The following is a 16,241-nucleotide window of genomic DNA, read 5'->3' as shown; positions in this document are numbered from 1 at the left end:
TGCAATAAGGTGGCTGTATGACTAAGCTAAGCGACACAAGTGTGCAGCACAAACAACATAGGACATGCTGAATTTTCCCATATGTAATACACACACAATATTGGTGGCACAGGAGAGCGTACCCCTAAACCACACACACACACACACACACACACACACACACACACGGCAAAGCCTGTAAAATTAATTTGGATAATAATAACCCTTTTATTTGGAGCTATTATAATAATATGCAGCACAGGCGAGCATACCCCTACACCACACAGGGCAAACCCTGTAAAAATTATTATGGTAGGGCTCCCAATTTCCCATGTGTGTGTGTTATAATATGTTTATGTGTGTATGTTGAGAAGGGTTGATGGCACAGGATGCAGTTAAGATGCTGGCTGTCAGGATCCTGGCAGTCGGAATACCGATTCCAGAATCCTGACACCTGTCAAAATGCTGACAGTAGAATCCCGACAGGGTCAGGTGACCAATGCTGGAATCCCAATAGCCATCTTCCCATCTGTAAGTATAGCAGGTGAATTAGAGTTAGGCTGTGGGGTGGGGGAGATTGGGGTTAGGCTATCGGGAGGTTAGGGTTAGGCACTAAGGTAGTCGAGATTTCACAGATCGGGATTCCAGCATCGGTATTGTGACTAGTGATGTGCACCGGACATTTTTCGGGTTTTGTGTTTTGGTTTTGGATTCGGTTCCGCGGCCGTGTTTTGGATTCGGACGCGTTTTGGCAAAACCTCACCGAAAATTTTTTGTCGGATTCGGGTGTGTTTTGGATTCGGGTGTTTTTTTCAAAAACCCCTAAAAAACAGCTTAAATCATAGAATTTGGGGGTCATTTTGATCCCATAGTATTATTAACCTCAATTACCATAATATCCACTCATTTTCAGTCTATTCTGAATACCTCACACCTCACAATATTATTTTTAGTCCTAAAATTTGCACCGAGGTCGCTGTGTGAGTAAGATAAGCGACCCTAGTGGCCGACACAAACACCGGGCCCATCTAGGAGTGGCACTGCAGTGTCACGCAGGATGTCCCTTCCAAAAAACCCTCCCCAAACAGCACATGACGCAAAGAAAAAAAGAGGCGCACCAAGGTGGCTGTGTGACTAAGCTAAGCGACACAAGTGGCCGACACAAACACCTGGCCCATCTAGGAGTGGCACTGCAGTGTCAATCAAGACAGGATGGCACTTCCAAAAAATTGTCCCCAAACAGCACATGATGCAAAGAAAAAAAGAGGCGCACCAAGGTGTCTGTGTGACTAAGCTAAGCGACACAAGTGGCCGACAGAAACACCTGGCCCATCTAGGAGTCACACTGCAGTGTCAATCAAGACAGGATGGCACTTCCAAAAAATTGTCCCCAAACAGCACATGATGCAAAGAAAAAAAGAGGCGCACCAAGGTGTCTGTGTGACTAAGCTAAGCGACACAAGTGGCCGACACAAACACCTGGCCCATCTAGGAGTGGCACTGCAGTGTCAATCAAGACAGGATGGCACTTCCAAAAAATTTTCCCCAAACAGCACATGATGCAAAGAAAAAAAGAGGCGCACCAAGGTGGCTGTGTGACTAAGCTAAGCGACACAAGTGGCCGACACAAACACCTGGCCCATCTAGGAGTGGTACTGCAGTGTCAATCAAGACAGGATGGCACTTCCAAAAAATTGTCCCCAAACAGCACATGATGCAAAGAAAAAAAGAGGCGCACTAAGGTGGCTGTGTGACTAAGCTAAGCGACACAAGTGGCCGACACAAACACCTGGCCCATCTAGGAGTGGCACTGCAGTGTCAATCAAGACAGGATGGTACTTCCAAAAAATTGTCCCCAAACAGCACATGATGCAAAGAAAAATGAAAGAAAAAAGAGGTGCAAGATGGAATTGTCCTTCGGCCCTCCCACCCACCCTTATGTTGTATAAACAGGACATGCACACTTTAACGAACCCATCATTTCAGCGACAGGGTCTGCCACACGACTGTGACTAAAATGACTGGTTGGTTTGTGCCCCCACCAAAAAAGAAGCAATCAATCTCTCCTTGCACAAACTGGCTCTACAGAGGCAAGATGTCCACCTCATCATCATCCTCCGATTCCTCACCCCTTTCACTGTGTACATTCCCCTCCTCACAGATTATTAATTCGTCCCCACTGGAATCCACCATCTCAGGTCCCCGTGTACTTTCTGGAGGCAATTGCTGCTGGTGAATGTCTCCACGGACGAAATGATTATAATTCATTTTGATGAACATCATCTTCTCCACATTTTCTGGAAGTAACCTCGTACGCCGATTGCTGACAAGGTGAGCGGCTGCACTAAACACTCTTTCGGAGTACACACTGGAGGGAGGGCAACTTAGGTAGAATAAAGCCAGTTTGTGTAAGGGCCTCCAAATTGCCTCTTTTTCCTGCCAGTATACGTACGGACTGTCTGACGTGCCTACTTAGATGAAGTCACTCATATAATCCTCCACCATTCTTTCCATGGTGAGAGAATCATATGCAGTGACAGTAGACGACATGTCAGTAATCATTGGCAGGTCCTTCAGTCCGGACCAGATGTCAGCACTCGCTCCAGACTGCCCTGCATCACCGCCAGCGGGTGGGCTCGGAATTCTTAGCCTTTTCCTCGCACCCCCAGTTGCGGGAGAATGTGAAGATGGAGATGTTGACGGGTCACGTTCTGCTTGACTTGACAATTTTCTCACCAGCAGGTCTTTGAACCTCTGCAGACTTGTGTCTGCCGGAAAGAGAGATACAACATAGGTTTTAAATCTAGGATCGAGCACGGTGGCCAAAATGTGATTTCAACAGATTGACCACCCGTGAATCCTGGTTAAGCGAATGAAGGGCTCCATCCACAAGTCCCACATGCCTAGCGGAATCGCTCTGTTTTAGCTCCTCCTTCAATGTCTCCAGCTTCTTCTGCAAAAGCCTGATGAGGGGAATGACCTGACTCAGGCTGGCAGTGTCTGAACTGACTTCACGTGTGGCAAGTTCAAAGGGTTGCAGAACCTTGCACAACATTGAAATCATTCTCCACTGCGCTTGAGTCAGGTGCATTCCCCCTCCTTTGCCTATATCATGGGCAGATGTATAGGCTTGATTGGCCTTTTGCTGCTCCTCCATCCTCTGAAGCATATAGAGGGTTGAATTCCACCTCGTTACCACCTCTTGCTTCAGATGATGGCAGGGCAGGTTCAGGAATGTTTGGTGGTGCTCCAGTTTTCTGTACGCGGTGCCTGAATGCCGAAAGTGGCCCGCAATTCTTCGGGCCACCGACAGCATCTCTTGCACGCCCCTGTCGTTTTTTAAATAATTCTGCCCCACCAAATTCAATGTATGTGCAAAACATGGAACGTGCTGGAATTTGCCCAGATGTAATGCACGCACAATATTGCTGGCGTTGTCCGATGTCACAAATCCCCAGGAGAGTCCAATTGGGGTAAGCCATTCTGCGATGATCTTCCTCAGTTGCCGTAAGAGGTTGTCAGCTGTGTGCCTATTCTGGAAAGTGGTGATACAAAGCGTAGCCTGCCTAGGAACGAGTTGGCATTTGCGAGATGCTGCTACTGGTGCCGCCGCTGCTGTTCTTGCTGCGGGAGGCAATACATCTACCCAGTGGGCTGTCACAGTCATATAGTCCTGAGTCTGCCCTGCTCCACTTGTCCACATGTCCGTGGTTAAGTGGACATTGGGTACAACTGCATTTTTTAGGACAATGGTGAGTCTTTTTCTGAGGTCTGTGTACATTTTCGGTATCGCCTGCCTAGAGAAATGGAACCTAGATGGTATTTGGTACCGGGGACACAGTACCTCAATCAAGTCTATAGTTGCCTCTGAATTAATGATGGATACCGGAACCACGTTTCTCACCGCCCAGGCTGCCAAGGCCTGAGTTATCTTCTTTGCAGCAGGATGACTGCTGTGATATTTCATCTTCCTCGCAAAGGACTGTTGAACAGTCAATTGCTTACTGGAAGTAGTACAAGTGGTCTTCCGACTTCCCCTCTTGGATGACGATCAACTCCCAGCAGCAACAACAGCAGCGCCAGCAGCAGTAGGCGTTACACTCAAGGATGCATCGGAGGAATCCCAGGCAGGAGAGGACTCGTCAGACTTGACAGTGACATGGCCTGCAGGACTATTGGCTTTCCTGGGTAAGGAGGAAATTGACACTGAGGGAGTTGGTGGTGTGGTTTGCAGGAGCTTGGTTACAAGAGGAAGGGATTTAGTGGTCAGTGGACTGCTTCCGCTGTCACCCAAAGTTTTTGAACTTGTCACTGACTTATGATGAATGCGCTGCAGGTGACGTATAAGGGAGGATGTTCCGAGGTGGTTAACGTCCTTACCCCTACTTATTACAGCTTGACAAAGGCAACACACGGATTGACACCTGTTGTCCGCATTTGTGTTGAAATAATTCCACACCGAAGAGCTGATTTTTTTTTGTATTTTGACCAGGCTTGTCAATGGCCATATTCGTCCCACGGACAACAGGTGTCTCCCCGGGTGCCTGACTTAAACAAACCACCTCACCATCAGAATCCTCCTTGTCAATTTCCTCCCCAGCGCCAGCAACACCCATATCCTCATCCTGGTGTACTTCAACAGTGACATCTTCAACTTGACTATCAGGAACTGGACTGCGGGTACTTAATGGATGACGACACAGAGGTAGGTACAGCAGTGGCCTACCGTACTGCTATATATAGTATACTGGTGGACACTGTCAGCAAACTGCAAAACTAAAATGCACCACAGGTATAGAATGTAGATGGATATTGGATAGTATACTTAATGGATGACGACACAGAGGTAGGTACAGCAGTGGCCTACCGTACTGCTATATATAGTATACTAGTGGTCACTGTGTCAGCAAACTGCAAAACTAAAATGCACCACAGGTATAGAATGTAGATGGATAGTATACGTAATGGATGACGACACAGAGGTAGGTACAGCAGTGGCCTACCGTACTGCTATATATAGTATACTGGTGGACCCTGTCAGCAAACTGCAAAACTAAAATGCACCACAGGTATAGAATGTAGATGGATAGTATACTTAATGGATGACGACACAGAGGTAGGTACAGCAGTGGCCTACCGTACTGCTATATATAGTATACTGGTGGACACTGTCAGCAAACTGCAAAACTAAAATGCACCACAGGTATAGAATGTAGATGGATAGTACACTTAATGGATGACGACACAGAGGTAGGTACAGCAGTGGCCTACCGTACTGCTATATATAGTATACTGGTGGACACTGTCAGCAAACTGCAAAACTAAAATGCACCACAGGTATAGAATGTAGATGGATAGTATACTTTATGGATGACGACACAGAGGTAGGTACAGCAGTGGCCTACCGTACTGCTATATATAGTATACTGGTGGACACTGTCAGCAAACTGCAAAACTAAAATGCACCACAGGTATAGAATGTAGATGGATAATATACTTAATGGATGACGACACAGAGGTAGGTACAGCAGTGGCCTACCGTACTGCTATATATAGTATACTGGTGGACACTGTGTCAGAAAACTGCAAAACTAAAATGCACCACAGGTACAGAATGTAGATGGATATTGGATAGTATACTTAATGGATGATGACACAGAGGTAGGTACAGCAGTGGCCTACCGTACTGCTATATATAGTATACTGGTGGACACTGTCAGCAAACTGCAAAACTAAAATGCACCACAGGTATAGAATGTAGATGGATAGTATACATAATGGATGACGACACAGAGGTAGGTACAGCAGTGGCCTACCGTACTGCTATATATAGTATACCGGTGGACACTGTCAGCAAACTGCAAAACTAAAATGCACCACAGGTATAGAATGTAGATGGATAGTATACTTAATGGATGACGACACAGAGGTAGGTACAGCAGTGGCCTACCGTACTGCTATATATAGTATACTGGTGGACACTGTCAGCAAACTGCAAAACTAAAATGCACCACAGGTATAGTATGTAGATGGATAGTATACTTAATGGATGACGACACAGAGGTAGGTACAGCAGTGGCCTACCGTACTGCTATATATAGTATACTGGTGGACACTGTGTCAGCAAACTGCAAAACTAAAATGCACCACAGGTATAGAATGTAGATGGATAGTATACTTAATGGATGACGACACAGAGGTAGGTACAGCAGTGGCCTACCGTACTGCTATATATAGTATACTGGTGGACACTGTCAGCAAACTGCAAAACTAAAATGCACCACAGGTATAAAATGTAGATGGATAGTATACTTAATGGATGACGACACAGAGGTAGGTACAGCAGTGGCCTACCGTACTGCTATATATCGTATACTGGTGGACACTGTGTCAGCAAACTGCAAAACTAAAATGCACCACAGGTATAGAATGTAGATGGATATTGGATAGTAAACTTAATGGATGATGACACAGAGGTAGGTACAGCAGTGGCCTACCATACTGCTATATATAGTATACTGGTGGTCACTGTGTCAGCAAACTGCAAAACTAAAATGCACCACAGGTATAGAATGTAGATGGATAGTATACTTAATGGATGACAACACAGAGGTAGGTACAGCAGTGGCCTACCGTACTGCTATATATAGTATACTGGTGGACACTGTCAGCAAACTGCAAAACTAAAATGCACCACAGGTATAGAATGTAGATGGATAGTATACTTAATGGATGACGACACAGAGGTAGGTACAGCAGTGGCCTACCGTACTGCTATATATAGTATACTGGTGGACACTGTCAGCAAACTGCAAAACTAAAATGCACCACAGGTATAGAATGTAGATGGATAGTATACTTAATGGATGATGACACAGAGGTAGGTACAGCAGTGGCCTACCGTACTGCTATATATAGTATACTGGTGGACACTGTCAGCAAACTGCAAAACTAAAATGCACCACAGGTATAGAATGTAGATGGATAGTATACTTAATGGATGACGACACAGAGGTAGGTACAGCAGTGGCCTACCGTACTGCTATATATAGTATACTGGTGGACACTGTCAGCAAACTGCAAAACTAAAATGCACCACAGGTATAGAATGTAGATGGATAGTATACTTAATGGATGACGACACAGAGGTAGGTACAGCAGTGGCCTACCGTACTGCTATATATAGTATACTGGTGGACACTGTCAGCAAACTGCAAAACTAAAATGCACCACAGGTATAGAATGTAGATGGATAGTATACTTAATGGATGACGACACAGAGGTAGGTACAGTAGTGCACTCTGCACTGTACTCCTCCTATATAATATTAATTATACTGGTGGTCCCCAGTCCCCACAATAAAGCAGCACACTGAGCACAGATATGGAGTGTTTTTCAGGCAGACAACGTATACTGGTGGTCACTGTCAGCAAAACTCTGCACTGTACTCCTGCTATAGCTGCTCCCCAGTCCCCACAATTAAGCAGTGTGAGCACTCAGCACAGATATATTATGCAGCACACTGAGCACAGATATGGTATGGAGCGTTTTTTTCAGGCAGAGAACGGATAAAAACTGGTGGTCACTTATCAGCAAAACTCTGCACTGTACTCCTCCTAACAGCTGCTCCCCAGTCCTCCCCACAATTAATCAATAAACCAATCAACTTCAACAATAAACGGAGAGGACGCCAGCCACGTCCTCTCCCTATCATCTCCAATGCACGAGTGAAAATGGCGGCGACGCGCGGCTGCTTATATAGAATCCAAATCTCGCGAGAATCCGACAGCGGGATGATGACGTTCGGGCGCGCTCGGGTTAGCCGAGCAAGGCGGGAAGGTTCGAACCTGCCTCGGACCCATGTAAAAAGGGTGAAGTTCAGGGGGGTTCGGTTTCCGAGAAACCGAACCCGCTCATCACTAATTGTGACCACCGGTGTCCTGTCTGGTGGTCAGTCATACTTAACCTCCCCAGAGACATGAGTGTACCAGGCCCCAAAATTTGTGTTGCCATCCCCGGATGCAAAACAAAACTTAATGAGTGTTAATGTCATGATGGCTTCATCCACAGTCAGTCATCCCTCTATGATAAGTTTGAAGTGGGACAAATGACAGAGGGGTGACTGCTGGATATGTATACAGTTGCTCAGGTGTAAAGATTATTAAAAACTCACACAAATATATATGTGTTGTTTAAAAATTTTACTCATATGATAATTTTGTTTACAGGTGATTCAGGCCATGATGTAGCTCCTGGTTTCTGACTCTGTTGCAACAGGCGGTGAGCAGGTAGGTGTTTTGTTACCATTGGGTGACTCTCAGAGCATGGAAAATGGGAGGCAGGTCAGACAGTAACTAAGTAACTAATCAACAGATTTTTCACCTGTAAGCATACTTCACTGAATCACGGATGTTTATAAAAATATATATATATTTTTTCGCTGCTCAGGTATTCTCAAGTGCAAGAGTTAGTACCGTATAAATTCTGTAAGCGGCAGAAATCACAGTGAGCTTTTGTGGTGGTGCTCCCTAAGAATAATATAAACTGAAGCCAATGAAGAAAACCTACACTAGTATAGGAAAGACTCTTATTCACTGTGGCACTCTTATTGATAGCAGTAGGGTGGGATATAGACAGAGCCGGCCCTAACCAATATGATGCCCCAGGCAAGATTTTGGCTGGTGCCACCTAGCACCACAGCTGGTTTCGCCTCTGACCTTGCACCCCTTTCCCAGCACCATCACCCCTCACCCTTAGCAGTCCTTATTTTGGTATTTGCACCCCCTATATTTTAAAAAGGAACAGTTCGCACATTTGGCGCACAGCCAAAAAGGGGGTGTGTTTTTGCTGACAAGGGGCATGGCCACACAATAGTAACCCCAATTCCAATTACGCCACACAGTACTGCAACTTTATTCACATTTGATCATGCGATAGTGTCCATAATTCATATTACATCCCACAGTAGTATCTCTTTACCTTATAAACGTTACTCCTCACAGTACAGCCCCTTATTCACATTACATCACACTGAATTGCTCCTAATTCACATTACACCACACCCTATTGCTCTTTATTCACATTAGACGACACAGTAGTGCCCTTTCTACACGCAATGCCACATAGTAGAGCACCTTATACACATAATGCCACACATTAGTAATGCATTTATACACATAATTCCACACAGTAATGCCCCTTACACATATGAGACACATTATTAATGTCCTTATAAACATAATGCGCCTTACACATTATGACAACCTTTATTAATGCCCTTTTACACATAATGTCCCTAACACATATGCCGCACATTATTAATGCCCTTATACACATAATGACACACATAATGCCCCCTACACATTTGCTGCACATTATTAGTACCCCTATACACATAATGACACAAATACAGTAGTACCCTGTTACACATATGCCGCACATTATTAATGCCCTTAAACACATAATGACACACAAAGTGCCCCCTACACATTTGCTGCACATTATTAGTGCCCCTATACACATAATGACACATACAGTAGTACCATGTTACACATATGCCGCACATTATTAATGCCCTTATACACATAATGAAACACACAGTGCCCTTTACACATATGTTGCTCATTATTAATGCATTTTTACATGACACACATAATGCTCCTTACACATATTCCGAACACTACTGCACAACCAACCCACTCACATGCACAGTGCACACAGCACTCACACTGCCATTGACACTGTGACCTCTGCCTCTGCTTGGATACAGATGTGTCCTCATAAATCTTGCCTCAATGCTAACGTCGGGCACCTTTTTGTTATGAAAATGCAGCTTATTTGCATTGCTATGTGGCTAGGATGCACAAGCAGATTCTGCTGATTTAAATGATATGTAGCATGCCTATATACTGTGTGAGACTGTGGCTGCATCTGCATATGAAATGCTACACACAGAATATAGGCATGCTGCATATCATTTGAATCAGCAGAAGCTGCTGATGCCCCTAGGCATATCAAATGCCCCAGGCAATTGCCTAGTTTGCCTATGCCTATGGCCGGCTCTGTATATAGAGTATTTAAAATGTAAATTTTAATATACAGTATTCTAATAAAAATGCCGTTTAAAAAAAAAACATTTTCTGAATTCTACTGCCCCTCATTTGCTGATGCAATGAGGGGTAAGATTCTAACTGATGCCAGTCCTTAGAAAATGAGTTAGATTCCAGAGACTATGAAAGCTTTTAGTTTCTGATTTTGGTTGGTAAGTCACATGGCCCAGCACAGCCAAAGAGAGAATTACTGGGGCGACAATGTGGGTAATTCAGATCTGATCTCTAGGCTGTATTTTCGTACAGCGGACGATCAGGTATAAACTGCACATGAGTATGCACCGCAATGCGCAGGTGCATCGCACGGGTACAAAGCGGATCGCCGCTCAGCAATGGGTTTGTGTGAAGGATCCATTCGCATGGGCATTCGCAAGGAGATTGACAGGAAGAAGGCATTTGTGGGTGGCAACTGACCGTTTTCTGAGAGTGGTTGGAAAAACGCAGGCATGTTCAAGCGTTTGCTGAGAGTATTAGTGACGTCAATTCCGGTCCCGGACAGGCTGAAGTGTTCGCAGCGGCTGAGTAAGTCCTGGGATACTCAGAGACTGCACAAAATCTGTTTGTACAGCTCTTCTACACATGCGATCGCACACTTGCACAGCTAAAATACACTCCCCTGTGGGCGGTGACTATCTGATCGCAGCAGTGCAAAAATCGCTTGCTGGCGATCAGGTCTGAATTATGCTCCATGTCTCTGACAGAAAAAGTAACTACAGATATACGGGAGTATCCTATTAGCCCAATTAATTTTTCATCCCCCCAAAATTTTCTTTTTTCACGATTTTAGTATAATGGGGAGTATCAGGCTATCCTATTATAGACCTTATATTGAGCAGAAAAATTCCGGGATCCATATGTTATCGCAGCTCTGAAGAGCTGCTTATGGGATGGTTATAATTTGGGTGCCTGAAGCACCCAAAGGATAATCCCCGATAATTGCCAGCATCAGGCGAAGAGCACGCTGGCATGGGGGCTAATAGGATTGGCCCAGGAGGAATACACATGGGCCCTCATTCCGAGTTGTTCGCTCACTAGCTGCTTTTAGCAGCACTGCACATGCTAGGCCGCCGCCCTCTGGGAGTGTATTTTAGCTTAGAATAGCGAACGAAATATTAGCAGAACTGCTACTAAATAATTCTTTGCAGTTTCTGAGTAGCTCCAGACCTACTCACAGATTGCGATCAGCTCAGTCCATTTAGTTCCTGGTTTGACGTCACAAACACGCCCTGCGTTCGGCCAGCCACTCCCCCGTTTCTCCAGACACTCCCGCGTTTTTCCCTGACACGCCTGCGTTTTTTTAGCACACTCCCGGAAAACGCTCAGTTACCACCCAGAAATGCCCCTTTCCTGTCAATCATTCACCGATCAGCAGTACGACTGAAAAGCGCTGCAGGATCCACAGCAAAACTGCTAAGTTTTTAAATAACTAAGCGCATGCGCCCTGCGTGCCTTGCGCATGCGCATTTTGCAACAAATCGCAGCATAGCGAAAATCGGCAACAAGCGAACAACTCGGAATGACCTCCATGGTATATTACCGCTGCTAATAGGATATTCCCCAAAGTGTCTACAAGTGGATGTTTATTATATAGGGAGTAATTCTGAGTTGATCGCAGCAGCAAGTTTCTTAGCAATTGGGCAAAACCATGTGCACTGCATGGGGGGCAGATATAACATTTGCAGAGAGAGTTAGATTTGGGTGGGTTATTTCGTTTCTGTGCAGGGTAAATACTGGCTGCTTTATTTTTACACTGCAATTTAGATTTCAGTTTGAACACACCCCACCCAAATCTAACTCTCTCTGCACATGTTATATCTGTCCCCCCTGCAGTGCACATGGGCCTTCATTCCGAGTTGTTCGCTCGCAAGTGAATTTTAGCAGCTTTGCACACGCTAAGCCGCCGCCTACTGGGAGTGAATCTTAGCATAGTAAAATTGCGAACGATGTATTCGCAATATTGCGATTACACACCTCGTAGCAGTTTCTGAGTAGCTTCAGACTTACTCGGCATCTGCGATCAGTTCAGTGCTTGTCGTCCCTGGTTTGACGTCACAAACACACCCAGCGTTCGCCTAGACACTCCTCCGTTTCTCCAGCCACTCCTGCGTTTTTTCCGGAAACGGTAGCGTTTTTTCCCACACGCCCATAAAACGGCCTGTTTCCGCCCAGTAACACCCATTTCCTGTCAATCACATTACGATCGCCAGAACGATGAAAAAGCCGTGAGTAAAATTACTATGTGCATAGCAAATTTACTTGGCGCAGTCGCAGTGCGGACATTGCGCATGCGCATTAAGCGCAAAATCGCTGCGATGCGAAGATTTTTACCGAGCGAACAACTCGGAATGAGGGCCATGGTTTTGTCCAACTGCTAACAAATTTGCTGCTGCGATCAACTCAGAATTAGGCCCATAGGGGGTAATTCCAAGTTGATTGCAGCAGGAATTCTGTTAGCAATTGGGCAAAACCATGTGCACTGCAGGGGGGACAGATATAACATGTGCAGAGAGAGAGAGATTTGGGTGTGGTGAGATCAATCTGCAATCTAATTTGCAGTGTAAAAATAAAGCAGCCAGTATTTACCCTGCACAGAAACAAAATAACCCACCCAAATCTAACTCTCTCTGCAAATGTTATATCTGCCCCCCCGCAGTGCACATGGTTTTGCCCAACTGCTAAAAAATTTCCTGCTGCGATCAACTTGGAATTACCCCCATAGTGCCTAATTCAGACCTGATCACAGCAGAAAATTTCTTAGCTAATGGGCAAATCCATGTGCACTGCAGGTGGGGCAGATATAACATAACATGTGCAGAGAGAGTTAGGGGGGTCATTCCGAGTTGATAGGTCACTAGCTACTTTTAGCAGCCGTGCAAATGCATAGTCGGCACCCACGGGGGAGTGTATTTTCACTTTGCAAGTGTGTGAACGCCTTTGCAGCCGAGTGGGACAAAAACGTTTTTGGCAGTTTCTAAGTAGCTCTGGACTTACTCAGCCCTTGCGATCACTTCCGTCTTTTTGGTAGCGGAATTGATGTCAGAAACCCACCCTGCAATCGCCTGGAAACGCCTGCTTTTTTCCAAACACTGCCTGAAAACGGTCAGTTGACACCCATATACTCCTTCTTCCTGTCAATCTCCTTCCGATCGGCTGTGCGAATGGATTCTTTGTTAAATCCATCGTCCAGCAACGATTCGCTTTGTACCCGTACGACGCGCCTGCACATTGTGGTGCATGCGCATGCGCAGTAGTAACATGTTCGCTGCGCTGTGAAAAATGGCAGCAAGCGATCAACTCTGAATGACCCCTTCGGTTTGGGTGGGCTATTTTGTTTCTGTGCAAAAGTAAAATACTGGCTGCTTTATTTTTACATTGCAATTTAGATTTCACTTTGAACACACTGCATCCAAATCTAATGTAGCCCATACACTTGTGAGATATCAGGTTCAATCCTCCGAATTCGACCGCAGCTGTGAGATAAATCGAAGGATTGTATGCACATTTTAGGTACTATGCGACATGATGCGTGGGCACGCTGGTCGAATCTTGCATCTCAAGATAGTATGTGCTGCACTTAATATTTATTGAATGGCGGTGCGATCGCATGCTGTTTTTTACAACTTTCGATTTATCACACTGTGATGTGCGATCTGTGAAGATAGGAGCCGACTTCCTGGCCACTCATCTTCCCCCCACTGCGCACATGACTGGAGAGGAGGCTGGAAGCCTGCTGCTGAGCTCCCAAACAGCTGACAAGGTAGGCAGGCAGGCTATACCACTGGCCACCAATGATTATTATGATGTTTTACCACCACTGCCCACCATTATGCTGCTGCACCCACCATTTATACTGGCCCACTGCCCAAAATGCTGCCCCAATGCAAGCCACTGGCCGCACCCTGTCCGCCATTATTCTGCACCACTGCAAGCCACAGCCCACCATTATGCTGCTGCACACACCATTATACTGGCCCACTGCCCAAAATGCTGCACCACTGCATGCCCCTGTCCGCGCCCTGTCCGCCATTATACTGTGCCACTGCAAACCACTGCCCACCATTATACTGCTGCACCCACCATTATACTGGCCCACTGCCCAAAATGCTGCACCACTGCAAGCCACTGGCCGCACCCTAAACACCATTATGCTACCCCACTGCAAGCGCCACTGCTGCTGCACCCACCATTATACTGGCCCACTGCCCAAAATGTTTGCATTAACCACCGCCATGAGAACAATGCTAAGGTAGCCTTTATAATTGAAGTAGTCCGACCCGCTGTTGGTGGGTTTGGTGATGCGCACATGTTTCTCGTCTATTGCACCACCACAGTTTGGGAAATTCCAGCACCTGTCAATGTCCTCTGCAATAGCTTGCCATTCTTCCACGCTTGTAGGGAACTGTAAAAGAAAAAAAAAATGTTTGACTATTTACTAAGTATGTTTTTTTTACCCTACAGACACCTGAAGACCTCAGCCGTACCCCTGACCTCAACAACACATCACCAGAGGAACCGAAATCTACACAACTACAGGGTTCCAGGAGGAAGCCACGGAAAACATAATTTGTGGAAGACCCACTACTATTGGAGGCCTGTTCACCGCTGCTCCGGAAACCTGATGAATTTGATGACTTTGCATCATATGTTAGCAAAACCATGCGTAAGGTTTCCGAGCAGCAGCAAGTAGAGTGTCAGCGAGTCACAGGTTTTGTACAAAACACTCACAGGACAACTGACACCAGAGTGAGCCAGAACCTCAAGCATCTGCTCCTCATCTCCCAATGACATTCAGTTCACCACCCACCTACTCTTCCTCTAGTACCCATCCCCCTCCGCATCCCAGCTACCATTCCAGTTATCTGCAACCGCAGACCTCATCCACCTACCCTTCCTCCACTTTCCAGCCTCCTCAAACCAGCCACCCTTCCCGTTATCGTCAACCCCCATCCACCCACCATTCCCCCACTATCCAATCTCCTCCTCAACCCAGCTATCCTTCCCAAGCCAGCGACACATCCACCATCCCCTCTGAAATTTTGACCTCCTTGATGTAACAGGGGGAACAGGAAGAGGTGGAGGAGACAAGTCTCTTTCAAATGTAGGGTGATTCTCATTTACTGATGCCCTTGTTATACATACCAACAGATGTGTTGAATTCTGGTACTACGGTGAGTGTCAACACTTTCAGGTGGACAATGCACACATGCTGCTAGGGCAGGTTGATGGTACTGGGGACCCATCTTCCTGCCCCTAGCTGCATGTGTGCATTGCACCTCTGTCACCAGTGACACTCAACATCGTAGTATCAGAATGCACCACATCTGTTGGTATATATAAAATTCCTGCTGCCCTGGTACTGTATATACTGCGATAGATCTGGTGCACTATGATATACTGCGTTTCAGTGGTGCCACTTTCAGGTGGACAATGCACACATGCAGCTTGGGTCAGGTAGATGGTGCCGGGGAGCCTGAAGCCGGGCCTCACTGCGTGTGTGCATTGTGCCCCTGAAAGCGCTGCCACTCAAAAAATCACTGTATATCATACTGCACCATATTTATATTCAAAATTACAATTAGAAGAAACATTAATATAAAGTTCTAGTGTTTGAAAACGTTCAGCCATGTTGGCCGCATACTACTAAAATACTTATGTTTATATATAAATATATATACAATTATTTTTTTGGTTCACAAGTGTATTCATGCACTTATATATTGCAGCATATGTGGTGCATTCTGATATTACGGCATTGAGTGGCACCGCTACCAGGGGCACAGTGCACACAAGCAACTTGATGCAGGTTGATGGAACCGGGGACCCATCTTCCTACCCAAAGCTGCATGTGGCATTGTGCCCCTGGCTGCGGTGCCACTCAATGCCGTAGTCTCAGAATGCACCACATCTGCTGCAATATATAGCAATTTATTATAATTTCATAAATGTAATGATGCACATGTGCTGCATCATGAAAACCATGGTTAAGAGTTGCACCGCTTTCAGGCGCACAATACAAACATGCTGCTAGGGGCAGCTGGTTGGTGCCGGGGAACCACAATTTTTCCAGGCCACAGTGTCCACTAAGAAGGTGGGCTTTGACTACTCCACCAGGTGGTTATAGGCAGTCTCTCTCTTCTGTTTGTTCAGTCACCC

The sequence above is a fragment of the Pseudophryne corroboree genome, chromosome 5, assembly GCF_028390025.1.
Source record: "Pseudophryne corroboree isolate aPseCor3 chromosome 5, aPseCor3.hap2, whole genome shotgun sequence".
In the NCBI taxonomy this organism is placed as follows: Eukaryota; Metazoa; Chordata; class Amphibia; order Anura; family Myobatrachidae; genus Pseudophryne; species Pseudophryne corroboree.
This window is presented reverse-complemented; position numbering follows the sequence as displayed.